This window comes from Podarcis raffonei, chromosome 4, assembly GCF_027172205.1.
Source record: "Podarcis raffonei isolate rPodRaf1 chromosome 4, rPodRaf1.pri, whole genome shotgun sequence".
Classification (NCBI taxonomy): Eukaryota; Metazoa; Chordata; class Lepidosauria; order Squamata; family Lacertidae; genus Podarcis; species Podarcis raffonei.
In genome coordinates, this window is record NC_070605.1 from 4050405 (window position 1) to 4065337 (window position 14933).

General features: G+C 48.4%; 1 pseudogene; it reads right to left on the minus strand.

Annotated features, from left to right (window-relative positions):
• Positions 1-14933, minus strand: part of LOC128412179 (zinc finger protein 850-like) — a 72185-nt pseudogene that overhangs the window by 16969 nt on the left and 40283 nt on the right.

Below are 14933 nucleotides of genomic sequence, written 5' to 3' on the forward strand. Positions count from 1 at the left end.
GGATGATCTAGCAGAGATTCCTGCAATGCAGGGGGTCTCCTGGCTCTGAGAGACAAGCAGGGAGGGTGGCTTCTGGCAGAAGGAGAGGGAGCCCCCGGTGGCTGCTCCTTCTCCTGACTCACCTCTGCCTCTCGACCTTCCTCTCCCACTTGCCTCCTTCCTCTTCTGCCTCTGATTCTGCACTGCATTCTGCCACAGAGTCTCCCAGCTCACTAAGCCCTGTTTCCCCTTCAGCTTCTGACACCTCCTCTTCCCAGGCTTCTCCCTCTTCTCCCTCTGACCGCTCATCCTTCCTCCACCTTCACTCCTTCAGCTCTGAGCCGTCTTCCCTTCCTGCTTCCCCGGCTGCTTCCTCCCACCATTCCTCTGTGCCCAACCAGTTCATGACATTGCTCCATCCCTCAGCCTCTGTCCCCACAAGGCAGCTTCCCCTGACCTGATCTGGTTCCACAGCCGCTGCTTCCCTTCTGCCCCCATGAAAAGGCAGATCAGGAGGTCTTGCCGGCATCCTTCTGCCACCTGCAAGAGAAAAATGGTAAGCAGGATGCCAGGAGTGCCTGCTTCTCTCACAGGTGAAACAGAGCATCTCTAACTATAGATGGGCCTTTGAGAAAGACTTACCTGCATAGAGCATTTAGACATTTGTGGCTATTTCATATGTTTGTTTGTGCAGAAATACATCTCCCCTCCTCTGGACCCTTGTTCCCAACCATCTATCGCCAAAACAAGATGAAAAAACCCTCAGATGAGTTGGAAAACCAACAGAATGAGACCAAACGGAGAAAAACCACCTTCCTCCTTACCCAGCGGCCTCACTCTGGTGTCAAACGGAGGCCTCTCTGCCTCACAGGAATCCAGGTCCATTTCTACAAAGAGATCCTTTCCCTGAAAAAGAAACCAAGGATTCAAAACAGAGAATGGTGAGAAATACTAGAAAGAGAATGACAAAGGCTTGAAGGGTGTGAGATCTCATTCCATGGATGCCTTCCCAGAAAAAGGATGGGCCATCAGCAGACCATTATGGGATGTTCTCTGTCCTGCTTGGAGCCCCTTGGGAGTATCTAGAGGAAAGTCTCTCTCACCTGCTTTCTCTCCTCTGCCTGACTCAGGAGGAAACCTTCAGCCAGGGCCACTGCCTGGGAACTGGTCTCCGCTCCACATTCCCTCACCCAGCTCTCCATCTCCAGGGGAAGGACAGCCAGGAACTGCTCCAAGATCACCAGGTCCAGCATCTCAGCTTTCGTGTGCCTTTCTGGCTTCAGCCACTGATGGCAAAAGTGGTAGAGTTGACTGCAAACCTCTCGGGGTCCTTTGGCCTCCTGGCAGCAGAACTGCCTCAACTGCTGGCTCTGCACCTCTGAGCGGAGTGTGTCCTCCTCACCCAGGATCTTCTGCACTGGGTTTTCCCAGAATCCCCCACCGCTCCCAGTTCGGCTGGCATGGTCTCTTCCTGCTTCAGGGCCAGCTGAGTCTCGCTCATTCATCTGTGGTCTCAGGAAGCCTCTGAGAGATCGGAAGGAACCCTTTGGTCTTCTGTCAAGTTCTGTCTGTCAAGGTGAAAAGCTCTAGGAAATCCTACATAGCAAATACATTGTTTTGTTACAGAATTTGTAGGACAGGGGAAAAAATGGTTCCCTGAGCAAGCATGGATGAGTCTTGCTGGGAACCAGGGCTGGACTGCACCGCATCCCAGACCATGAACTATCTTTTTGAAAGGAAAGAGGAGGAAGAGGAGAAGAAATAAGTCTCTAGCCTTCTAGCAATGCAGAATGTGGAGGCAACTGAAGGGATTTCTGTGAGATTAATCACCTTGGTTTCTGCTGCCTCCCAGTCAATTCATGAAGTCAGAACCGAATGACAAAGGAGTCATTTGTATCTCATGATAAATGGATGTTTGGCTCTAGTGGGGGTCCTCAGGAGTTGCTCCCCCCACCCCCACTCCCCTGCTTCTGTCTCCTTTTCTTGCACTTGGACTCTCTGTCGCTCTCCAGACAGACTCCTGGGGTGGGGTCCCTTTTTCTTTGCTATTAGGGCCAGGTATGTATCTGGAAAACCCCAGAGAGCCAAGTGGACGGGGCCAAATACGTCTCACTTGAAATTCAGGCGGGCAATTTATTATTATTATTCTGTTAGCCAGCTTAACACACACACAGCCATTGATGCCAAGGTCCCTGGAGGCTCAGGGAGTAGCAGCGCCCATTTCCGGCTGGTTTTCCAGCAACAATCCCTTTGGGACAGAGAGGATGTGGTCCTGGGATGCCCTGCTCTGGGTGCGAGGGGATGGCTGCCGTGGCCTCCATGGGGAGCTGCCCTGGGAGACACTGGGAAACTGGTCCCCAATGCAGCAGCCAGACTATGGCCTGGGATCCCTCTCTTTATTCCTGGCCTTTCTCTCCCACCTTAACTTCCTTCCTCCCTGTGGGGTTTTTTTTTGGGGGGGGGGGGCTAGTCCACCTCCTCGTTCAGCTTTGGAAAACAATTTGCACATGTTTCCTCTGTTGTGCAATGAGGCTGAGCGATGTCACACAGAGTTAAAGTCCCAGGGACTCCTTTGTTTAAAGAAGGGAGGTCGTTTCTGAAAGGGGGGGGCGGAGGGCCAAATGAGTTTGGGATCCTCTGATCTGCAGGAAGGAGAGCGTGGCGGAGTTGCTCCCCAGCCCCAGCCCCACCCCCACCCTCACCCCACCTCCACTCCCTGCTTCTGTCTCCTTTTCTGCAAACTCTGCTGCTGTCCAGACAGATTCGTGGGGTGATGTCTCTTTTTCTCTCTTCTGAGGGCCAGGAATGTATCTGGCCAACCCCCAGAGGGCCAAGTGGGCGGGGCCAAAGACATCTCCCTTGATTTTTTTGATTTTTGTTGTTGTTCTGTTAGATAGCTTAACACAAACTGGTCCCCAATGCAGCAGCCAGACTATGGGCTGGGATCCCTCTCTTTATTCCTGGCCTTTCTCTCCCACTTTTCTTCCTCCCTTCCTGTGGGGTTTTCTTTGTGGGGGGGGGGCTAGTCCACCTCCTCCTCCAGCTTTGGAAAACCATTTGCAGATGTTCCCTCTGTTGTGCAATGAGGCTGAGCGATATCACACAGAGTTAAAGTCCCAGGGACCCCTTTTGTTTAAAGAAGGGAGATTTCGTGGGAGTCAGGGATCCTCTGATCTGCAGGAAGGAGAGCGTGGCAGACCTGGCCCCTCCCTGGCAGGACCCTCTCCTCCCTGACTTGGGCCCCCCCCCCCCCGCAGGAGCAGATCCGGCCCCCCAGGCCCCCTCCCCTGCTGCAGCCCTGGGACCGCCCCCCCCGTCTCCCCACTGCACCCTCTGGGGGGAGAGAGAGGAGACACACCAGATCCCAGGAGGGGGGCTGCGATCCGGCCCTTGCAGGAGAGACACCAAAGCAAGGAAAGGACTGGGGAGGGAGGGGCCTTGGCTCTGGAGGACCTGCCCCCCTTGCTTCCTGTCCTCTCTAGGAAGGCAGCTCAGTTCCCTTTAGAATCATAGAATCATAGAATCATAGAGTTGGAAGAGACCACAAGGGCCATCGAGTCCAACCCCCTGCCAAGCAGGAAACACCATCAGAGCACTCCTGACATATGGTTGTCAAGCCTCTGCTTAAAGACCTCCAAAGAAGGAGACTCCACCACACTCCTTGGCAGCAAATTCCACTGTCAAACAGCTCTTACTGTCAGGAAGTTCTTCCTAATGTTTAGGTGGAATCTTCTTTCTTGTAGTTTGGATCCATTGCTCCGTGTCCGCTTCTCTGGAGCAGCAGAAAACAACCTTTCTCCCTCCTCTATGTGACATCCTTTTATATATTTGAACATGGCTATCATATCACCCCTTAACCTCCTCTTCTCCAGGCTAAACATGCCCAGCTCCCTTAGCCGTTCCTCATAAGGCATCGTTTCCAGGCCTTTGACCATTTTGGTTGCCCTCCTCTGGACACGTTCCAGTTTGTCAGTGTCCTTCTTGAACTGTGGTGCCCAGAACTGGACACAGTACTCCAGGTGAGGTCTGACCAGAGCAGAATACAGTGGCACTATTACTTCCCTTGATCTAGATGCTATACTCCTATTGATGCAGCCCAGAATTGCATTGGCTTTTTTAGCTGCCGCGTCACACTGTTGGCTCATGTCAAGTTTGTGGTCAACCAAGACTCCTAGATCCTTTTCACATGTACTGCTCTCAAGCCAGGTGTCACCCATCTTGTATTTGTGCCTCTCATTTTTTTTGCCCAAGTGCAATACTTTACATTTCTCCCTGTTAAAATTCATCTTGTTTGTTTTGGCCCAGTTCTCTAATCTGTCAAGGTCGTTTTGAAGTGTGTTCCTGTCCTCTGGGGTGTTAGCCACCCCTCCCAGTTTAACCCTTGCAAAGCCGAGTCCTCCCTCGCTCAGCCCTCTCTCGCTTGGCAGATCCTCAGATTCTTATTATTTTTTATGCATTTAGGGGGGCAACTGCTCCCCCGGCTACGCCCATGCCCAGATATCCTTTGGGGGTGAGGCTCTTGACTGGACTCTGAGCATCTCCCTCCCTTGGCCAGAAACCAGAGGAAGAGCTTGCAGGGAAAAGGGCTTTGCAGGAGGCAAGGAAGCTCCTCCTAGAATTCAGGAGTGGAGAGATAGGAGGGGATCCCAGGGTCATCTAGTCCAACCCGAAGCAAGAGGGGGCCGGGTCTAGTTCCCTAAACAGGCAGCCCTGTTGAGGGAAGCTTTTAATGTTTAATAGGTTATTGTATTTTAGTGTTTGATTGGAAGCCGCCCAGAGTATAATAATAAATTAATTATATTATTATTATTATTATTATTATTATTATTATTATTATTATTACAACCCCCAGCAATGCAGGAATCTCAGCTAAAGCATCCATGGCAGATGGCCGTCCGATCTCTGCTTAGAAACCTCCAAGGAAGGAGAGTCCACCACCTCCCAAGGGAGACCTTTCCCTGCCCAACTGCTCTTAGATGTCCCTCAAGGCAGCGGGTCCTGAGTTCTAGCCCTGCTGAAAGAATCACACTGGCTGCCAAGGAGGAACCCAGCGAAGTTCAAAATAAATAAATCCTATTCTCATCATAAATGAGTAATACCTTCTTATGCAAGCTTTTTATAGTAATATACAAAAGTATGCCATTTCCCTTTCCAGAAATAGATGGTTGTTGTTATTATGTTTAGGGAAGCTTTTAATATTTGTTGGACTATTGTATTTTAATATTTTGTTGGAAGCCGCCCAGAGTGGCTGGGGAAACCCAACCAGATGGGCAGGGTATAAATGTATTATTATTATTATTATTTATTAAATTGATCAGGTGAGTTTTCTCCTTTCGAAAGAGGGAGGTGGAATCTCCACGGTTGCTAATAGTATAACGTTGTAAGTGCAGGGAAATATCGGGAGCCCTAGAGTATCTGCTTGGCATGCAGAATGTCCCAGGTTCAGCCCCTGACATCTCCTGCCAGGGCTGGACAAAATCCCTGCCAGAAACTCTGGGGAGCTGCTGCCAGTCAGTGTAGACCAGGGGTCCTCAAACTATGTCCCGCGGGCCGAATCCAGCCCTCCAGGGTCGTGAATCTGGCCTGCACGACCATTTCAGAACCCGCCAAGTGTTCGAGGCTGAAAGCATCTCGCCACCCGCTCAGTCAGTCCCTGCGCCGTGCTGAGGTATAACACCGGTCTTGAAAGACCTACATTGGCTCCCACTACGTTTCTGAGCACAATTCAAAGTGTTGGTGCTGACCTTTAAAGCCCTAAACGGCCTCGGCCCAGCATACCCAAAAGAGCGTCTCCACCCCCATTGTTCTGCCCGGACGCTGAGGTCCAGCTCCAAGGGCCTTTAGGCGGTTCCCTCATTGCGAGAAGCAAAGCTACAGGGAACCAGGCAGAGGGCCTTCTCGGTAGTGGCCCCTGCCCTGTGGAACGCCCTCCCATCAGATGTCAAAGCGATAAACAACTACCTGACATTCAGAAGACATCTTAAGGCAGCCCTGTTCAGAAAAGTTTTTAATGTGTGACATTTTTGTGTATTTTTGGTTGCTGTGGAAGCCGCTTAGAGTGGCTGGGGAAACCCAGCCAGATGGGCGGGGTACAAATAAATTATTATTATTATTATTATTATTATTATTATTATTATTATTATTATTATTGTTGTTGTTGTTCTTTAGTCGTTTAGTTGTGTCCGACTCTTTGTGACCCCATGGACCAGAGCACGCCAGGCACTCCTGTCTTCCACTGCCTCCCGCAGTTTGGTCAGACTCCCCTGCAGTAGGGCTTGGAATCCAGGAGAAAACTCTTGGAATAGCCTTTCCAGGTGCTCAGGGATGGACTCACCTGTCCCCATGTCCTTCTCTTTGCAGATGTGCTGCGGTTGCACATCCCTCCCTCAGAGGTGAGTATTGGGAGAGAACCAGATCAGGGACTCAGACCTGCCCTCCTTGCCCCCCACTCTGCACTCTCGGAGGTGGAGAAGCCCTCCCTTTGTGAGGAATTGACAGCCTGACTTTTGCCTTTCAGCTGCTAGAGGAAGATCAGCTGTACCTGCCGGAGGTGATCCAGAACTGCCAGGCAGCTCAGCTCAGGGGGCTCCGAACCCTGAAGTGCTCCAAGCAGGAGGCGGCCAAAGCCATCCTGGTGAGTGATGGGGAAGTGGGGGAGGGAGGGGCTTTGGAGAAGGGGAAGTATCTGGGAATTTGGATGACGGCAAAGAATATAAATCTTCTTAATGACAATTATCAACCAGTCTCGAGTTAAAAAAGATGTTTAAGTACAGTTTTCCCAAAAAGCCGGAAGAATTTTTGCTAGGTTTGGTGGGAGAAGGGATTAAAAAGATAGATCAAAGATTATATTTATATGCAACAACAGAGTTCTGATAGCTCTAAAGTGGAAGCAACAGGAGATGCCGACGATAAGAGAATGGCAGATAAAGTTGGTTGAGTATGCTGAGATGGCTAAATTGACACACAGAATTCGCAATCAGGAGGAGACAAAGTACCAAAAAGAATGGAGTAAATTTATGGTTTATATAAGTGAGCATTGTACAAATATGAAAACATTGGAAGGATTGAAACAAACCTCATGTCATGGTATAATTTATAATTAAAGAAATTTAAACTATAGAATGGAATAGGAAAACTGATGGAAGGGAAGGACGGAAGCTAATGGATCTATGAAACACAAAGTAGGATACATGTAATAAGATGTGATGTTTTGGTGGTGGGGGTTGGTTGGTGATTGTAAATTTCAATAAAAATCATTAATAAAAAGAAGAAGAAGGGGTTGTCTGTCTGCTGGAGAGGAGGACTCTACTGGCCTAGGTTCACGTATCCTGTTTGAAAGGGAAATCATCTTAGGGACTTCCTGTGAACATCTGGGTCAGGAATGCTGTTCCTGGAATGGACAAACACACAAGACGTAACCGGCTGTGCATTCACATAAACAATACTCTTCTATATATTCTTATCACAATATCAAATTTTATCTTGCACATAAACAACACATAAAGTGCAATAATATAGACGGAAGTCCCAATAAATCAGTTCATTCATAAAGACCAAATGTCTGCTAAGTCCAAATTGGGGACTACTACAGTTCCACATTGATGACAAGGTGTGATGGCCTGGGATTCAGACTTGGATGCTGAACCTGAGGGATCCCAGCCTGCACAGGATTCCCCGCCTCCAGAACCAGCTGAGCCAGGGCTGGGGCATGAGCCTGAAGGGTCCTCACCTGTGCTGGATCCTCAGGTGCAGGCTCCAGCTGAGTCTGCTCTGTCTCCTGAGGTGATGGAGGACCCATTGCCTGCAGGTGCTCCACTCTCAGCCCCGTCAGAGAAAGCAGAGGTTGCCTCTGGGTCCGGTAACCCTCCACCCTCTCCTGAGCTGCAGAGGATCAGGGTTAGAGAGGCGAGTCACCAGAGGATCGAGGCCACCCTATGCCTCAGGGCAGAAAAAAGCCGGCCAGCCCCAGTTCCAAGTTGCAGAAGCAACATTGTTGGTTGCTAGTTCCTGCCTGAGCTCCTGACCCGCCCTGGCTCCCTGCTTGCAAGCCTGTTCCTAACTTCACCCAACTCCCTGCCCTGCACCCAGCTTCAGCTACTACGGACTGCCTCCATGTTGCACCTTTGACCATGGACTGGACTTGGACCTTGCCTCGGGTAAATTCAATGGGTCCCCGGCCAGCTTTCCCATGTTTCTTCCCCAGACCAAGTTATATATTCAGAAGCGAGCCCGGAATTTCCCCGATGACTGCACCAAGGTGCACTTCCTGATCAGCTGCTCCGGCAAGACTCTCCCTTGCTGATAGACTATACAGCGTTTTGCAACCATCTGGAAACCGCGTTCGGCAACACTCAGAAGGGGAGTCAAGCCAAATCAGGCAATTTGGCAGTTGAAACAGGACAAGTCCACAGTGGCCGCTTACGCCACAGAATTTCGGCCGTTGGCACAGGACTTGTTCTGGAATGACTCCACCCTTCAGGACCAGTATCTCAAGGGGCTTTCGGATGAGATACTGGACCAGCTGGACATGATGGATCGCCCCACCACTCTGGACACCCTTATTCAACGGAGACTGCAGATAGACGATCCGTTGGAGGACCATCGCCAGCACTCCCGGCTCCCGGCTCTGGTCCTTCCCAGCAGTTCCACGGCCACAGCCAATTCGCTGGAGGAGCCAATGCAGCTCGGGGCAGCGCGGCCTCGCCTCTCCCCCTCAGAGAAGACTCGGCGTCTGGAGGGGAAGCTGTGTCTCTACTGCGGCAGGAGTGGACACTATGCCCAATCATGTCCCGAGAAAACGCCGGCCACAGGGAAATGGCCAACCCCAGTAGCCCATGGCCCAGGCTACCTGGGGTCCCAGACATCGCATGATTGGCCCTCACCGGTGGAATTGCAACACCTCATGGTTCTGGTGCATCTATACCCCCTGGCGGGCCCTGGATTCTCACCCACACTCTGGTAGATTCAGGGGCAACCCGCTACTATATGGACTCTGCCTTCGCTGCCCGTCATCAGGTGCCACTCCAGGACAAGCCAGAACCAGTACAGGTGGAGGCAATTGACGGACGGCTCCTGCGCTCGGGTGGCGTTACTCAGGAGACTCAGCCCTTGGTCCTGTGTCACCAGCAGCACCGGGAGGTGCGCACCTTGGACATTGCCACCATGCCCCAGTTTCCCCTGGTGCTCGGGATGGACTGGCTGGAGTCTCACAATGTTCAGATCGACTGGGTCAATCAGACTGTGCGCTTCCCAAACCCGTGTCCCCATGCTCGGTCTGAGATGCTAGTGGCCGCCCCCACAGGGGAAGCTGCGTCAATGCTCCCCGCTGATTATCAGGAGTACCAAGAAGTGTTCAAGGAACACTTGGTCTTTCAACTGCGGCATAGACCTCCAGCCCGGGGTGCCCCTGCCTGTGAGCTGCCTATACTCTCTTACGGAGCCAGAGGACTAAGCCTTGCAGGACTTCCTTCGCAAGAACCTGGAGGGCGGGTTCATTCGGCCCAATACCACGCCCACCACTGCTCCAGTACACTTCGTTAAGAAGTGTAGGGAGCTTTGTCCCTGCCATGATTACCGGGTCCTGAATAAGATTACCATACCAGACCGGTATCCCTTGCCCCTTATTGCAGAGTTGCTGAAACAGGTGCAAGGGGCGCAGATGTTCACCAAGCTGGACCTTCGGGGGGCCTACAATTTGATTAGGATCCGAGCCGGGGATGAGTGGAAGACAGCATTTGGGACCCGGTATGGGCAGTTTGAATACCTTGTAATGCCTTTCGGGTTGTGCAATGCGCCTGCCGTGTTCCAACAGTACATCAACCATGTGTTCCAGGACTTGCTAGACAAGTATGTGGTGGTGTACCTAGGTGACATTCTGATTTACTCCCATGACCCAGCTCGCCACGAGGGTCATGTCCGGTCCATGTTGCCACGCTTGCGGGAGCAACGCCTGTATGCTAAGCTCAGCAAGTGAAAGTTCCACCAGCGGTCAGTGGACTTCCTCGGTCACCAACTCTCCCCTGATGGGGTGCAGATGGATCCCAGGAAGGTGGCAGCAGTTTGGGAATGGGCAGCTTACAACAATGCGGTGAACGCCTCCACCCAGCAGACCCTGTTCCAGGCCACTTATGGTTACCATTCGCGTTTGTTCCCGGACGTGCTGCCAGCATCTGCTGACAGATTGGCTCCAGGAGCTCCAGTCTCAGCACCAACTATTGATGGAGCAACTGCACCATGCCAAGGATGCGTACAAGGCCCAGGCCGACCACCGCCACCAAGTGGGACCAGAACTCCACATCGGCGAGCCATGGGGCTATATAAATTCTTATTGCACTCCGTTGGAATTGGGCAAGTGTATCCAGGCTGCAATTAGCTTTTTGGTCCCTTAGGAACAACTGAGCACCTTCCTTAAGAGTGCAAAACCAGAGCCTATAATAATAACAATAAAAACCCCATAGAAAGGCCAAGGCAAAGACATCTCTCTCAAGAAATGCCCAAACCTGTGCCACTACAAGGTGACATGGTCAATATGAAAGCCCTACAGGGATTCACCAGGGATTGTTGCTGCTGTGATATGATAGAGGTGTGAGACCAGAGGAGAGCTAGCTTTGACACCTGGGAACACACAAAAAAGGCAGAAACAAAACAAACTGCATTTTTCACTCATTATTTGACCTTCCCGCTAAGTGTAAAGCAGAGACCACTATTGAGAATGTTTCTCCCAAAGTGCTAGAATGCCACAAGTAATTTAGAAACAAAATGCAACATGTGTTATTTTTTATGTGATATCCTATGTCCAGCTATGTGCACTGCTACATCTGCAAACAGCTTTAAGAGGCCTGACATGCAAGTCTCTTAAGATTTAAACGAAGGCATCCATTTACAACATACCAGGTTATTATTTGTGGGGCAACAATTTTTTAGAAAAAAAATATAGCCCCAAAGGGGGGAATTGTTATAATTTATTTTAGTAAATATAAATCTAAATGTACCAAGCAAACACATATATAGATATATAAACCACATGTCCAAAACCCACAGGAAAAGTCCTAAAGCCATATTGACTCTTTCACTCTTTCAGTCACCTCAAATATTTCTCAAGGTAAAAACAATGCACTCATATTTCTTTTGTAGACTGCCTTTTCTGTGATGTATGTATGATGTTTCTGGCGGTGGTCTTGGACTTACCTTTTTCAAGGTAAAAACAATGCACTCAGATTTCTGTTGTAGACTGCCTTTTCTGTGATGTATGTGTGATGTTTCTGGGGGTGGTCTTGGACTCCAGGGCAGGCAATTAAAAATGTCTCTATCAAGGGCTTGCATGCATAGCTCGGGGTCCTCCTCCTCTCTCCTGCGTGTGGGGGAGAACCCTGTTGCAACAGTTAATAAAGAAAAGGCTTACTAGCTGCTTTGCTTCTCAATATTCTCTGGTTGGTCTCTGTTATTTTCTCCTACCGATAGAGAACCTACAAAAGGACTGTATATGGGCCCTTGGGTACCCCATAAGGAAAAAGGAGCAGGTTTTTTTCCTTATATCACCTGCAATCATGTGTGGTGAGTTAGCAATTCACTCCTCCCATTGCTGGATATGTGGCTAGTATGTCACATGCCCCTGTTTACTTTCCTAGGCTTGGAAAGTGTAAGAACGGACGTCAGTCTTATCTCTTCCGCTCTGCTGTGCTTTTGCACTGTTCTTTGTCTCCCTGTCTGTTGTTGAAGAAGAGAGAGGGCGCCATCATGATCCGTTTGGTGTCGTCTGCAAATGTGATGAGCATCCCCTCAGTTCCTTCATCCATGTCATTTATCAAGACGTTGAACAACAACGGGCCCAGGACAGAACCCTGCAGCACCCCTCTTGTCACTTTTCCCCAGGATGAGGAGGAACCATGAAGGAGTCCTCTTTGGGGTCGGTACCTCATTCAGCCTCATTTTACCAGCTTCCTCACATAAATATCACAGAGGACTTTGTCAAAAGACTTACTGAAATCAAAATACACAATTTCCACAGCAGTCCACGGATCAACAAAGTTTATAACTCCATCCAAGAAAAGAAAAGAAAAGAAAAGAAAAGAAAAGAAAAGGAGACATTTCTCTGGCTTGTATTGTTTTTGAGAAAGTCAGGCTTTCATCCTGTATGTTTATAATGTAAAATCTTCACAAGATGGGCAGATACATTTTAAAAAGCATAAATGAGGATCATGGCAAGCTGGAAAATGTGCAAAGGAAGGTGATTTATGTATTTATTTAATTTGTAAAGCACCCAACCCAGTGGTGTCGACTTGAATAAAATATTGGTGGGCGCCAGGTAAGGCCCGTCTTGCACTATCAATCACATGGTGCATGCACACCGTTAGAATGGCAATGTCTATAATGGCAGTGACTTTTTAAAAAAGTAATATTTTGCGCCCGTAGTTCAATTTCTCAGCAGCTCCCCTTGCCCCGGAGAACACTTTTAGCATTTCATCTCCTCTACCTATGGCATTGTTCAGCAGTGGGGAAAGTGACCTCTTCACACCGGATGTCCATTTGGTATGGCCCTTTCCAGGTTTTTTCCTGCTCATTGTGTTTGTCTTTCATTTGTTCTCCTGTGTGTGTTGCCAGTAGAAGCCACAATTCTGTGGGTACTCTAGGTGGTGCAGAAAGCACCTAGAAGCTCCCTAGTGGTTGAAGTGCCGATCAAACTTCAGTTTTGTGCTCTATAAATTCCAATTAGGAGTACTGGGGGTGGTTCAGATTCTGGGGCAGTGCTTTTGGCCAGCAGAGGGAATAACAGGGCCAGCCTACTTTCCCTTTAAAGGAAACTTGGGTCTCCAGCTGGTTTTGGACTACAACTCCCATCATCCCTAGCTGGAAGGAGCAATGGGGAGGGATGATGGAAACTATCGTCCCGGGAGCTGCTGGGGACCCAAGTTTGGGAAAGCCTCCTTTAAAGCAACTTTTGCGTTTGGCCCGCAAAGATGGGACCTGTCCACATTTGTATTTTCTTGTATTTTGTTTTTCTCATGACCTTTGTGCGGTTTTTAAAAATTTCTTAAAAGGGCAAATTGATAGCAAAATTGTATGGCAAGTAGCGGAAGAATAAAAGGTTGCATTTGAAAAATACACAAAGAAAAGCTGGGGGGTGGCCTCCTGAAATATTTTATGGGGGGGCAAAGACGCCTAGGAATTTAAGAGTGGCTGTATTCATACACCCACATGTCTCAGAATGCTTAGAATATAAAAACACAACATAAAAACACAAAACATCACATGTTAAAATAGTATTAGATGTCAATAAGAAAAAGGCCTGGTTAAAAAGGTGTGGATTTGCCTGGCTGCTAAAGCTGTATACTGGTTTTTCCAATCTTTGTATGGATTATTTGATGGGAAGTGAGAGAGGAGCTCTTCCTGAAACTCTTTCCACATTCCACACACTGATAGGGTTTCTCCCCTGTATGAATTCTTTGATGGGAAGTGAAATTGGACCTCCTACTGAAGCTCTTTCCACATTCCACACACTGATAGGGTTTCTCCCCTGTATGAATTCTTTGATGGGAAGTGAGATGGGAGCTATTCCTGAAGCTCTTTTCACATTCCACACACTGATAGGGTTTCTCCCCTGTATGAATTCTTTGATGCTTAGTGAGATCGGAGCTCTGACTGAAGGTCTTTCCACATTCCACACACTGATAGGGTTTCTCCCCTGTATGAATTCTCTGATGCCTAGTGAAACTGGAGCTATCAGTGAAGCTCTTTCCACATTCCACACACTGATAGGGTTTCTCCCCTGTATGAATTCTGTGATGGGAAGTGAGAGAGGAGCTATCTGTGAAGCTCTTTCCACATTCCACACACTGATAGGGTTTCTCCCCTGTATGAATTCTTTGATGGGAAATGAGAGAGGAGCTTTCAGTGAAGCTCTTTCCACATTCCACACACTGATAGGGTTTCTCCCCTGTATGAATTCTTTGATGGGAAGTGAGTTTGGAGCTTTCAGTGAAGCTCTTTCCACATTCCACACACTGATAGGGTTTCTCCCCTGTATGAATTCTTTGATGGGAAGTGAGAGAGGAGCTGTTCCTGAAGCTCTTTCCACATTCTGCACACTGATAGACTTTATTTCCAATGATATTTTGTTGATGGGCAGTGGAATGGGAGTTTTGACTGCAGCTTTCTCCACACTCCAAATTTTTATGTGGCTTCTCCTCCCTGGGGATTTTATCGTGGTCACCTTTGTTCTCAATTTCCGATTCATCACAATCTGCAATGGAGACAAAAAGGGATTAGTGCCTCAGGAGCAAATGGAGAAGAACTCAAGGGAGTTGGGGGTGTGTTCATTACCTTTGTTGTTTGTCATTAACCAACATATTTATTATGAGATTCTGATGCGTTGTTGAATGTTGCTTTGTTTGATTTAAAGTAGTGGTCAAAATTGTGGAAGACTTGGAAAAAAGTGTCGTTCTTCCTTTGGAGTAATATTATAAATTTATATATCAATGGAAAGATAATTTGATCAAGAATGCAATCAAGAATGCAATTCAACGAAGTTTTTTCAATTACCCATATTCTATCAAACCATATAGCCAAATAACCAGGAAAAGGAAGCACAACTTGCTTAGGTTGACTTTTGTCAGTGTCTTATGTGATTGCTATCAAGTTGGTCATTTAGTGAGGTTGAAAAACATAATCAAATTTTAAAAATGGCACAGAGTTGACTTGTCACCCAGAATGTGATGTAAAATTGTACTATTACGTGAACAAGGCTACAGTTATGAAGAAATTAGATGAAAGATTGGGAAAAACTAAACCAAAGCTGGCCTTTCTATATTTTTGAAGAGGTATAAGGAGACTCAGTCACTACAAAATCAGACTGGTAAAGGCAGGAAATGTTGGGAAAGAAACATTCTGCATAGAAACAGTAAAGATGTTTGTACCTTTAAGAACAGTTTCTGTAAGCTCTGGGTAAATTGGGTACA